Raw genomic sequence first — 13,599 nt, forward strand, 5'->3', positions numbered from 1 at the left:
TAGGCCCTACATTGTTGTCAGGTCACATTGTTTAAATTCATTATCTTTTTTATGTTACAACAATGACATTCTGTCACAATTAAACATGGTCAAGACACAAATGTTAAGCCTAAGGAAACAAAGGTTTTTTTTTATTTCAGGATTATAAAGGGATCATATAAAAAAATACAGATTTCCATGGGTCAAAAAATATTTTGAGATTTATGGAATTAATGATACTTTAAACAGCATGGTGAGTAGCTCGTGCATCAGCTACCCCTCCCCAGCCCCCCCCCATATAAAAAATATATCACCGGATAATGAATTTTTACCACTTCATTATGTTTTCTAATTTTCTGCTTTTGAAAAGTGACATAAGGGGGTGTTCAAATATGAAAATCTTTCAAAACCATGTATCTATCAAAAATGGCAGACCAATTACACACTGCTCTCAGAAACAGTGATGCAGACACTAATAACTCGGTCACATTTGCTCTACGGCGGCCATACGGCAAGTCGAAAACAGCCGTTTTAAATTTTCTGTACCAGCTGCATGCAGTGGGGTTTGAATAAAAATGAATAAAAACGGCTGTTTTCGACTCGCCGTATACGGCCGCCATAGAGCAAATGTGACCAAAGTATAAATAACAATAAAAGACAGGATTTACATTACATGTACTTGCCTTGGAGTAGGAGTATATAGTCCAACATTACTCTATATATAGCCTACAGTCATTTTATGCTGGTACCAGTATATTTATTTTCAATTGTTACTTGCTATCTACCAATCTGAAATTATTTTACGATCAAATATTTTATCATCAACATATTGGGGTATTTTTTCATATTTCAAATGAAGGCTAACACAGACTGCCATGTCTGGCCCCTCATACATTTTCGCTCATTACTGATACATGTAGAAATATTCAAAAATTTCTAAAAACAACTTGATAAATATAATTTAGTCAATTTGATAAATATCCCAGGCCTAATATTTAGTCAACAGATTGTACATTTTTCTGAACACTTGATAATCTACATAATTATATTGTATTTTGATCTGATTCTTGATGAAAACATGAATGTACAATTATTTTATTCGGTTAATTTCATAGCATTTTGAAACCATGAAATGAACCCTACACTAACTAGCTTTTTTCATAGAGGGCAACTACATTTATCTGTATCAAATTACTGAAGGTTTCATAACGCAATAACAGACACCTGAAGTTTGAATGGTGTTTTAAGGTATTCGAAAGACACTCTAGGCAGTGCTGCACCATGCCGAGTTTACCCAATCTCAAGATTTTCGACCAATCGGCCCTCTTCGCGGTTAATCTCAAGATTCAAGAAACCCCATCTCCACCATCGCAAGAGGAGCGATTCCTGCTCGAGCGAGGCATCGATGGCTTCGATGCATTATGGTCTGACGCCGTGAATAAATAATCCTGAGTGCGTCTGCACCTGCGAATTAGCGCGATAATTCGTAAAATAGTGTGCTATTTTGCAAATAATCCCAAGTTGACTTGGGATTGCAATCTCGAGATTAATCCTACGAACTAGCGCGATAATTGCGTCTCCATTGCAAATAATCTTGAGGTTGCTCAGATCGGGATAATTTGCCGGATCAGAAATAGTGCGCTAATTTGAAAACTCGGGATGGTGCAGAAGGCCCTTCTGAATAGTTCCCTACTAAAGGCTTCTGACTCCAAACATGCTACCATAAACAAAACTCCAGACAGTTTCCTATCATCAGAAGGGTACTCGTCCGTTGGGGTTGAACTTGATTCCACTGGAATGCATGCTATCTAAAATCAGCATATCTGACTCTGATTTGGGGATTGATAAATATCATTCCCCATCAAGACGGGTATGGTAATTGGATTCTACAGGGTATTTCAAAATAAAATGACCAGTGACATAAGAAATGAATATCTGAGTGGCCGATTTAAGGATTAAGTTTATGACGACACATATTCAAGCAGCTCCCGCCATATGCCATGCAATGCGAAATTCCATCAAATGCTTGAACATGTACATGTAGGCATACATGTATGTAACAATTTGTGAGGCAATTTGTAGGAGCTCTACTCATCTATACTACAGTAGCCTCCAGTACATGCAGCATACTGTAATTACCCTGGCGTTAGCAGCGCTTCTGTTACACACTCAAGTGTTTGAAGGAAAAAATTCCTGCCAGACGCCCATTAAACACACCTGGGTGTAGTGTAGCACAATGTGGATAAATTTCATGCTGAAGGAAATCATGTCATGTCTGAAATTTATGCTTTTATCAGACAATCTTTGATACCATAGTCATGATGAACTTCCCCTTTATCACATATTGTGCATCTATAGAGGTGGTCCAATTTACATAGCTACATGTACATGCACCCTCTTACTGGATCAGGTGCCCCCTTTTAACATCACAGCCTTCATCCTTCACTGCCTCCCATCCATCTCTAATTCCTCTTTAAGAATGAACCATCTTCTCCCTCATCCTTAAGAAGATGAAATGTCTTCTCTCTTGCCCTAATCCATCACAGAGAGGATCTCTTAACATGTATGCAGAATGGAAATTGGTCCTCCTTTTGTTCTGATCATTGACAGATAAAACTTCCATTTTCTCCCCCAAGTCAATAATAAAGCAATCCTCACCATCATCTTCATCAGCAGCAGCAGCAACAATGACATCGCTATCATCATCACCACATTTCCCATCTTCAACGTTACCATCATTCAGCAGCATCATCATCACCACCAACACCATAATCATCATTGCCAATTTGCCATTGATGTCATCCAAAATCATCATCATCACCATCTTTAATATCAATATTGTTATCATCCCTATCATCATATACATCATCAAATCATCATCATCATCATCATAAGCATTACATGTATCATCACCATAAGCATCATCATCATCCTCATTATCATCATCATCATCACCATCACCATCTTATAAATATCATAATCATCCCTATCATCATCATCAAAACATCATCTTCATCAATCATCATCAACATAAGCATCATCATCACCATCATCAACAGCATCGTCATCATCATCACTGTCATCATCATCACCGTCATCATCAACAGCATTACTGGTGTCATAGTTATCCATGAGCACCTTTGGATAGTGTGTGTGCTCTGTAAAACAATACCATTATTGCTATCATCATCACCATCATCATCACCATCGTCATTCATAATCATTATCGTCCTCTACCTGACCTCTGGTCTCACATCACATTCCTGCATCCCTTTTTCCCAGCATGGGAGCAACCATCAAAACCATCCACTTTGGAGTATCACAGCAAGAGATGACATCAGAGGCACCAAGTCATGCTGTCCAAAGAATGCTTACTAACATTGCCAAGAATACATACATGCAGAGCTCTTTCCATCTCGATGTGCAACTGTGCACAACACGCAAGACGCTGCGATGCAGATGGATTGCTTATGAAAGATGAAAACTCTGTATTTCCATTGCTGCACGTGGAAACAGAAATTATACAAACAAGATGCCACACAGCAGATAGTAATCTCATGAAGATATGAAATGAGTTTCAAGAGGTACTTGTGTTGTACATAGCAGCTGCTGTGAACCTTCATATACTGTACATGTAATATCTTATATTCTTACCTTCAAGAGCCATTCTGAAGACAAGATATATTATAAACACATTTTTCTCATTGATTATTCAACATTCAATAATGTCACAATAGAACCGAGGGAGCGTCTCATCTACATTTTCATACGACTAGTTGTCAGATCTGATATCTTTCCCTGATCTTGATTGGCTGAGAAGTACTGTTACTATGGTAACTGTCAGATAAATGAGATTTGTCGGAAAAAACGTCCAATAAGTCCATTAATGAAACGCCCCCCCCCCCCTCCACAGTTCAGCTGTATTATCAATGAGCACAATATAATAATAGGCAACTTAGGCATATGATGTATTCATAGTTACCCCCCCCCCCCCCGATACACACAAATGAGATCAATCATCTTTCCACTGTCACTGTGCACCTCTAATGAATTGCTCCATGATAAAAATATCCATAATTTCAGCTGATTTTGATCCAATCACAATATTGTGTGTGCAGTACTGAATGGCGTGACAACTGTCAGGAATACATTTCTATACATGAATAAAGTAATGGGAAATGGACATGAATTATTAAAGAGCTTGAATTACACATTACACTGACTGATTCTACTTTCGGCGAACATTGAAATTGCTGCCCTTTACATTTACAAAAGGGCCATGTTGCCCTGATCTAACAGTAAAAATGGGGATAATATTCCTTTGCAGGCAGCATGTCTCCCTCAAGACCAGTCTCACCCACAATGTGTATATATAGAACTAGATCTCTAGAAACTTTTAACAGAAAGCATTGTGTAAATGTGATTCAACATTTATTTTGTTTTTCCCATCAATCTTTCCAAGATCAATTTACAGGAGCCATCCAATATTTTTTTAGGGTTACATGTAGCATTCGGGTGGGGGGTAAGGGTTGGAGAGTTATTCCACTAATTTAATACATTTCATCAGGAAATGATTAGCACTAACACAAATCGCCAGAAATCATGAACTTAAACTGTCACTGTTCTCCAGAACACTCGGAAGACAGAAAATGGCAATAATATACATGAAAAATACAGGAAAAGTCAGGGTTCTCTCTCTGTCCCAAAATGCATTCAAACTGGATATATACAGAAACAACTCCAAGACTGACCTTTTTGCAGAGTATACATGTACATAGTTGTTAAAGGGTGAATATAATCTCTCACCCTTTCCGTAATTGCTGTCCCAGACATCCTTGATTGAGTTGATTCAATATTCAATGCACCCACAGAATTCTGACTATAAAGGTTTTTTAGTAAGATTAACAACTTCAACCAAAATGCAATTCCAAATGAAATGCAAGATTATTTTCTTAACAATAATTCAGGTGGGTGTTTCATGAGTTGTCAGCAATGATGTTTCTGTGGTACTTTCTGAATAAAAGCATGATTGCAATTTGCATGATTCTAGCTTATTGCAATCATGCTTTTATTCGGGAAATACCACAGAAAGTAAACAATAACCAAATGATGAGTGCTTTTAAAACATGGTACTGTACATATAATTATTTTACTCACACAGCAGTTTCAGCAATGGTGTATGCCTGCTTTATATTATTAAAAGCAGAATGATAATAAAAAATAATTTCCAGGGATTGCTCACACTCAACTTCGTGTCAAATAGTGGGCTCTCTGGATAGAACTATAAGAAAATGTTTGTCTCCACACCACAACAAATGTGTCATACTCTACATCCATAGAGCTCTTTCATATTGATCATCTTCCACGATTCTATGAAGCGTAACTAATAAATGGTGTATGAACATGGCATTCACAATGTACATGAACTTGTATCTCCCTTTACATGTAACTTTCATGCAATACAAAACTGCCCTGTAGGCAACGTGGGAAGGATTGATGTTATCGTATTCCATCTTTAACTCAGCATTACAATTTACCTGGCGGCCTACGTGACTGTTATTCAATCAAACCTACCAAGCTGAAGTAACATGGAACAGTCTCTATCACATACTGTACGTGCACCATACATTAAATACACTGAGCATTTTATGCCTCAATAAATCATGCCTCATTCTGCCTGGTTCACAAGATATGGTGACTGATTCAGTCCCTTTTCATTCATTTCATGCAGGGGCGGATCCAGGATTTTTCAATAGGGGGGGCACATTCCCCCCCCCCCCCCCGAGGAAAAGCTTGCCAAGCAAAAAAAAAGGGGTATTCACCTTCAAAAGGAGGGCACACTCCTGTTTTAACATCATTTTTTATGTTACAAATTTTGATAATGCCTCTCAAAGTGGGAGGGGGGCATGGGCCAGCTGTGCCCCCCCCCCCACCTGGATCCGCCACTGATTTTACAAGAGACATTCAGTAAAATTTTAGCATCTGAATCCCAAGTGGCATTATCAGGGTATCAGATCAGGTATGTAGAAATAGGGATAGAATCCGGGGATTTGGCAGGGGGAGGGGGTACTACTGTCCATGTACCAGTCATTACAAGTTCGCATTAAAAAATTGTCTTTTCTGTTTCTGACAACCAGTGCTTCCATTTTAAACTTGACCTAAATACGTGTACTGTTTTGTCAAAGAATATGGAGCTTAAAAGAGATGAAATGTTCCCCCCCCCCCTCCAATCAATGCCTCTGCTATAAGTGCTTTATTTTTTACTTACATGTAGCATTACAGAATCAGCATCAATTTTCATAATTTGTAAAGCTCAAGTTTGAGTAACAGATACCCCTTTCATAAACCCAATTACTATGAATTAGGCGGCTAATAGCAGCATAATTTGGTCGTAAAATTGGAGGAGGACAAGAGTTATCCGCATTACTCTGATGCTGCTATTATCCGCATAATAGCGGCATCGGGATAAGATTTTGAGTTTATGAACGCATTTCCAAATAATGCGGATAATTGCCATGGTGCGGTCACAAGGTCACCCTTTTCCAACACAACCGCATCGGAGGGGGCGTGTCCAGTTGTCATGGCGATTATCCGCCTTTTTCAGGACGGGCGCTAGTAAAAATAATGCGGCTTATTTTCGGAGTTTATGAACGCAATTTTTATTGAATTATCCGCATTACTCTTAGGCGGCTAATTGGAGGATAGGTTTATGAAAAGGGTATTAGATCAATCAAGTACCTGCACATGTTACTATTCCATTAAAGGCAATACACATACAAGAAGACAAAAGGATGATGTGGTGGATACTGTACACTGTAAATGAAAATGTATTTTATTTGATCATTTTTAATAATTTTACATTAAATTTTTAAATATATATATATATATATATATATAGATATATATATACATATATATAGTCCTTACTGCTACTATCCCCCCGGAAATCCCTTACATTCACCAATAACTATATAAAGGTTTATCTCTAACCCGGGGGGACCACTTACATTGACGAGTGGATACCATGCGCGACCAAAAAAACACGTAAAAAGGATGTCCTTTTCACGATAGGGCACGTTACGTACGTAACATGATAAGGGTGTCAAAAACACAAAAATAATGAAAATAGGGTATCTATTTCGCTAGGAAAATTACGTGTTTAGGGTCGAATTTGCGGGGATGATAAAACAAAATTAGAATGTTTTTATAAAGGATGTCCTTTTGCCCCAACACTACGTGTTTAGAGTCCTATTTGCGCGTGGTGTAGAAGGTGGGGTCGTACTTAACCAAATAAGGTAAAGCCGACGACCAAAGGACCCGTAACAATAAAACATTCCTGTACTTGTTTAGGGGTTCATTTCCGGGAATATTTGCCAAGAGTATCGTTTAATTTGTTTCCAATACTTGTTAACGGTAGGGTTTCACACGCCAATACTTGTTAAGGGGTGCATTTTCAGAATAAGGAAATTACGTATTTAGGGTGCTTTTCGAGACCCCATGGTCGCGCATGGTATCCACTCGTGAATGGAAGTGGCCCCCCCGGGATCTCTAATCAGAACCACAATGCGTTATGGGAACAAAAAGGGGGCTTTGCTCGTGTCACACACCGTCCGCAGTGCGCGGGGCTAGCTTGCTTACCCCCTTTTCAATCCCTTAAGTTCTAACCCATTGTGGTTTCGCTAAGCAATAAACCTTATTAACATTAATAGAAAAAAACTAAAACATTTAATATATAAAATGTTAAAACTGCCTGGCATTGTCATGATCTGTCATTGCCTTGACTAGCTACATGTAAATACAGTCAATCAGATCCATCCACTTCTTTCTGGCAATAAATTTACTTGGCAAAAAACAAACAAACATGTGAATGTCACCAGACTGCTATTATTACCTCTGGTAATGACTTACCGTATCGTCCGCTAGCGCTGGGTAAGCAGTGATACTAGTACGAGTAGTTTACTTGTTCAACACGAAAAATGCACCATCTCGACCACCGGCGCGGAGCGGCTCCGCCTCATCATCATCATGACCACCGCCTGTTGTGGCGTTTGTACATGTAACTCGCCGGTCTTTACCAGTTTGTAGAATGCAGAAAAGTATATCTTATAATCTTGGGTTAGAATCGAACAGTTAAACAAAGCTGTCAGCTAGTTATATCCCCGTTATACCGTATGCATAAATATCTATGATAGATAAAATGAATACATCTCCATCTCCATCATGTCCATCCCGGTAAAACTATTTTCCGATTGGAGATCCTGAGCATGCATGGCGCTGCTGTCGTAGTTTACGTATGCAAGCCCTTTACAATTAATATCAGCGAAAATTACAAAACTGTTTGATTTCTATCATTTTCATTTTAAAGAAGAGCATGCACAGGCAAAAAATACATTTTGATTATTTTTCTTTGGTCAGACCATTACAGTTACGATTATTTCTATTATTACTGTTTTGAAATATTGCTCGATCTTTCTTCGAAAAAGTATAGTTAATAAGACTATTCATTTATTGACGTAAAAGTGTGAGTCATCAAGCCAGCTTTTCATCCGTATGTTTACATAATAGTTGGTATATTTTTTGTGAGTAGCCTACCTATCAGTATCAAAAAGCTCATCATTTTTTTCGTTTTTTTTTTAAGGAAGACATGTGTAAAAAAAAAAAAAGAGAGAGAAAACCAGCCAAAATCACAGGCGAACAGATGGGGGGGCTTGGCGCCATGCACACACATACAAAAAAAGTTTCACGACCCCCCCCCCAAAAAAAAAAAACATACACAAAAAAGAGGTTTCACGACCAAGGGGGAAAAACAGAAGAAAAAATAAGAATGGGAACAAATAAGAGGAAATAAAAAGGGGAAAGATATGTAATCATCTGAAAATTGGCCCATATCACAAAATTAGATTTTCATTTAAAAAAATGCCAACATTTTTGCAGATTTCCAACGTGTGCCATGTTCTGCTCCTTTATTTTGGGGGGAGAGGGGTTATTGCACTACTGATTTTAAATAATCCTGATGCAGCATTCCCAATAGGTGGGGGAAGTGATATAAAATTCCCACATATGCTTCGAAAGGGAATAGTAAAGCTTTGCCAAGATTAAAAAAAATTAGATTGGATGTAAAATAGTAAGTAATATAGTATTGTCAAATTGTCTTTGTGGAAATAATCGTTTTTCTCAATTATACCGAGTATATTAAATATGATAAAATAATGAACAAAATGAAATCAATACCATTTATTAAAAAACATACCATTGGCTATACCAGTGAGCTCAGTGAGCCAAATTAAGGAAATTGTATAATTCACTAATTGAATTGCAGCAAGAGATGGAAACAGACACTTTCTGATGCACATGAAGGAGTCTAATCTCGTCATCTCTATATTTGATTCAATCAAATATTTGTGAACTTCATACTTATCCACGGTAGTATTGATTATTTTAAAGTCAATATTTAATTTTGTATGTAGTGTATATACATTTGTGTTACAGTGTTTATATCTATATAATTGTATAGAATTTTGCTGATTATCTTACTCTATTTGTATCATATTACCCTTGTATAAAGTTTTAATAGGGGGTCTGCATTTTACAAGCACTGCTTTTTAGTAGGCCCCTCCACTTTTTTCTTTTCATTGCTACGTTTCAGTCCTGCGTGCGTTATGCATTTTTTTTTCATTGTAAACATGATTTATTACGAAATGTATTTTGATGATTGTGGAATATGAATATATCAATAAATAAATAAATATAGAGGTCAATAGACATGTGCACTGTCTTACCATATGGACCTATAGGTCCATGGTCTTACAGACTCAGGGTGTGGGTCCATGGACCCCAAAACTTTTCACAAACGATAAAAAAAGGGGAGAAAAGGGAAAGTGCATGAGAAATATGATATTATTGGCTAAATATTATGTCAAGATTTATCACAAAATTCATCTTTACATAAGAAATGACGAAATTGTTGTTCTCTCGCGTTGCCCCCTCTCATAGTTTTTTTTCTTCCAATATTGTGCCCAAGCGACGCCATGTCTGGCCCCATCAAAATAATGATCGGGCCTATACAAGGGTCGCCTCGCTTGGCGAAGTTAGCCAGCAACCGGGGATACTAACAAATACCTGTTAAACACAATGGTGTAGTGAGCAAAAAGATATAATAAAAAAGAGAGGTCACAATATGATACTTTATTGTGCTGCTTTGGGGCAAAGTCATATAAAAACTCTCTCAAGCGAGTGAACATAATTATTGGCCTTTCAAAAAGTTGAATTTTATTTTCTTAATATAGATTTGGATTTTTGAATAATCTAAAAAAAATTACTTACCCTATCATTTTCTGTATCCTACTTCTCCCTTTTAAATTGAGATTCTTTCATTTTCTTCTTTTACATGTTTTTTTTGACGCCTAACTTGAAGTCAAGGTTCATGCATCTTTATATCGAGCTTGCTACTTTAAACATTTTGTTTTCGATTCATTCACCGATCTGCCATTCGGGCCTATATACACCATGATATACTGGTCCATGTTTCTTTATTTTCATTTTCTGAGTAAAGTAATCCACCAACATGGCCCATGAATCCGTTTAAATGATTATAAAATAGAAAAAATAAACAAAAATAAACGGTTCAATGATAGCTTGAGAACATTGAATATAATATTTGAACGTTGAGAGGGGCGTTTCATCAACATTTTCGTATGACGAGTTGTCAGATCTGACATCTTTCCTTGATTCTGATTGGCTGAGAAGCAATGTTACTATGGTAATTGTCGGATAAAATCCTTTCATGAAACGCTCCCCAGATCACTATGATTTTTCCCTCAGGTATAATGTGACCAAGCTGTTTGATGTAGGGGTACTCCAGGCTGAAAATAATTATATCGAATTAAATGGAAGAAATTTTCGAGCAAACTGCTGAAGATTTCATCAAAATGCGACAGTAAATAACAAAGTTATTGAATTTTAAAGTTTAACAATGTTTTGTGATAACAGTTATAGCACATCATCATGAATATTCGTTAGGTGGGCTGATGATGTCACACCCCCACTTTCCCTTTCTTTATGTTATTACATAAAATCACAATTATTTCATACATTTTGTGTGTGATAATTATGTCTCGTTATAATAAAATAAGTTACAGCAAATAATGAAAGCAAATCTATTTGTAAATTCACGGAGGATAAAATTTGAATAAATATGATTTCATACAATAACATACAAAAGAACAGGTGGGGATGTGAATCATCAGTTTGCTTATTGAATATTCATGAAAACATGTATCGAACTGTTTCACCGAAATAATGCAAATCTTTAAAGTGTTATAACTTCGTTATTCCTTTTCCAATTTTTATGAAATTGTTAGTGTTGTGCGTGTCTGATTTTGCTTTATCTGTTCAAATTATATTTTGTTCAGCCTGGAGTACCCCTTTAATTGTATGGATGAAAAATTCATGCCAACATAATTATGTATTTGGTTTAATATTAGGCCCATAATTATATAGTGTCCAAGTGGAGAGACTGACCTACAAACAGGATCACCATAGTGTTATAGCATTCTCAACATTCAAATGCTCATTATTTTCTTAATTGTTTCTCAAATTTCTGAACTCTCATTGATCATAATCTTTGATTGTTCGGCTTTTACAGAAGCTCATTTTGTTCCAATTGGGGGGTTTCATCCCGAGTTTCATTAATCGGTCCCCTAATGATTCGAATATCAAAATAAAAAGGCATTATGAAAAACATACCCCCATAAAAAAAACAAGTGGAATGCCTCTGGCCGTCTCACCTGCATCACGCGGTTCAATATAGCAGCAGTGCTGACTTTGAATACTACTCTAACTCGCACAAGATGTTCAGTGATACATGGTTACTCTTATGTCCACTTTTTATGAACTAGACCAATAAACTTACAGAGATATGATGGTTATTCACCAAAAAACCCCAACATGGCCAAAGTTCATTGACCTTACATGACCTTTGACCATGATCATGTGACCTGAAACTCAAACAGGATATTCAGTGATACTTGATTACTCTTATGTACAAGTTTCATGAATCAGATCCATAAACTTTCAAAGTTATGATGGTAATTCAACAGATACACCCAATTCGGCCAAAGTTCATTGACCTTTGACCTTGGTCATGTGACCTGAAATGTGCACAGGATGTTCAGTGATACTTGATTACTCTAATGTCCAAGTTTAATGAACTAGCCCAATAAACTTCCAAAGTTATGATGGTAATTCAACAGATACCCCCGATTCGGCCAAAGTTCATTGACCCTAAATGACCTTTGACCTTGGTCATGTGACGTGAAACTCATGCAGGATGTTCAGTGATACTTGATTAACCTTATGTCCAAGTTTCATGAACTAGGTCCATATATTTTCTAAGTTATGATGACATTTCAAAAACTTAACCACAGGTTAAGATTTCGATGTTGATTCCTCCAACATGGTCTAAGTTCATTGACCCTAAATGACCTTTGACCTTGGTCATGTGACATGAAACTCTAATAGGATGTTCAGTAATACTTGATTAACCTTATGGCCAAGTTTCATGAACTAGGTCCATATACTTTCTAAGTTATGATGTCATTTCAAAAACTTAACCTCAGGTTAAGATTTGATGTTGACGCCGCCGCCGCCGCCGCCGTCGGAAAAGCGGCGCCTATAGTCTCACTTTGCTTCGCAGGTGAGACAAAAAGGAAAAGGAAAGGAAAGTAAATAAATGAAAGACAAAGAGAGGGATTTCAATTTTGAAGATATAGGGGAAAGAAGATTCATTTTCACCCACCTCTTTATACTTTCCCAATTTTGGTATTTCTTCTTATGCCGACATTTATATACCCCCGAATTCTCACCCTACTGTTACTCCTCTTTCATTTTTTTATGTGCACCCCCTGTGCGCGATTTACCTCTGGCGGATCCACTGAGGGGGGGAGCACATCCTACCGTGCCCCCCCATTCGAGAGGCATAATAAAAATTATAAAGTAGTGTAAATATGCCGCCGCTATAACACAAGTGCCCCCTCCCCCCCTTTGAAAGCGAGGACTATTTTTTCTTATCATTTTTTTATGTGGACGAAATGACCTTAATTTTGGGTCAAACCGGCCTTTTCTTTTTGCTTGTCAAATTTTTCCTCGGGAGAATGTGCCCCCCCCCCTTTGAAAATCCTGGATCCGCCCCTCGGACTGTTACCACATAATAATCAAGATGGAAAGTGCGCTTTATAAATCTCATGTTAAGCAATGGCAGAGGAACAGGGAGGGAGTAAATGGTTCCCTTACCAGACTGTGTACATAAACGTGTAAAAAAAAAATCCATCTGATTGTGATTTTTTTTGCCTTTGCATGGTCAGCCTCCCCCCCCCCTCAAAACCGTTCTCTGGCCCCTGTATATTTTAATGAAGAATTGCTAGACGACACCAGCATTCAACCAGTTCGTAGTTCCTTTCTGCGCATGATCAAAAGATTCTATGCATGATCAGAAGAAGGTCATTTGTACTAAAGTGACATGGTGCTTTAAAATCTAATAAGATAAGCACCAACTTTGATGTCTTGATTATTCATATATTCTTTTGAATTGTCGTTTTCATTTACATCCACAAAAAAAAATGC

Source organism: Lytechinus variegatus, chromosome 15 (genome assembly GCF_018143015.1).
Source record: "Lytechinus variegatus isolate NC3 chromosome 15, Lvar_3.0, whole genome shotgun sequence".
NCBI lineage: Eukaryota > Metazoa > Echinodermata > Echinoidea > Temnopleuroida > Toxopneustidae > Lytechinus > Lytechinus variegatus.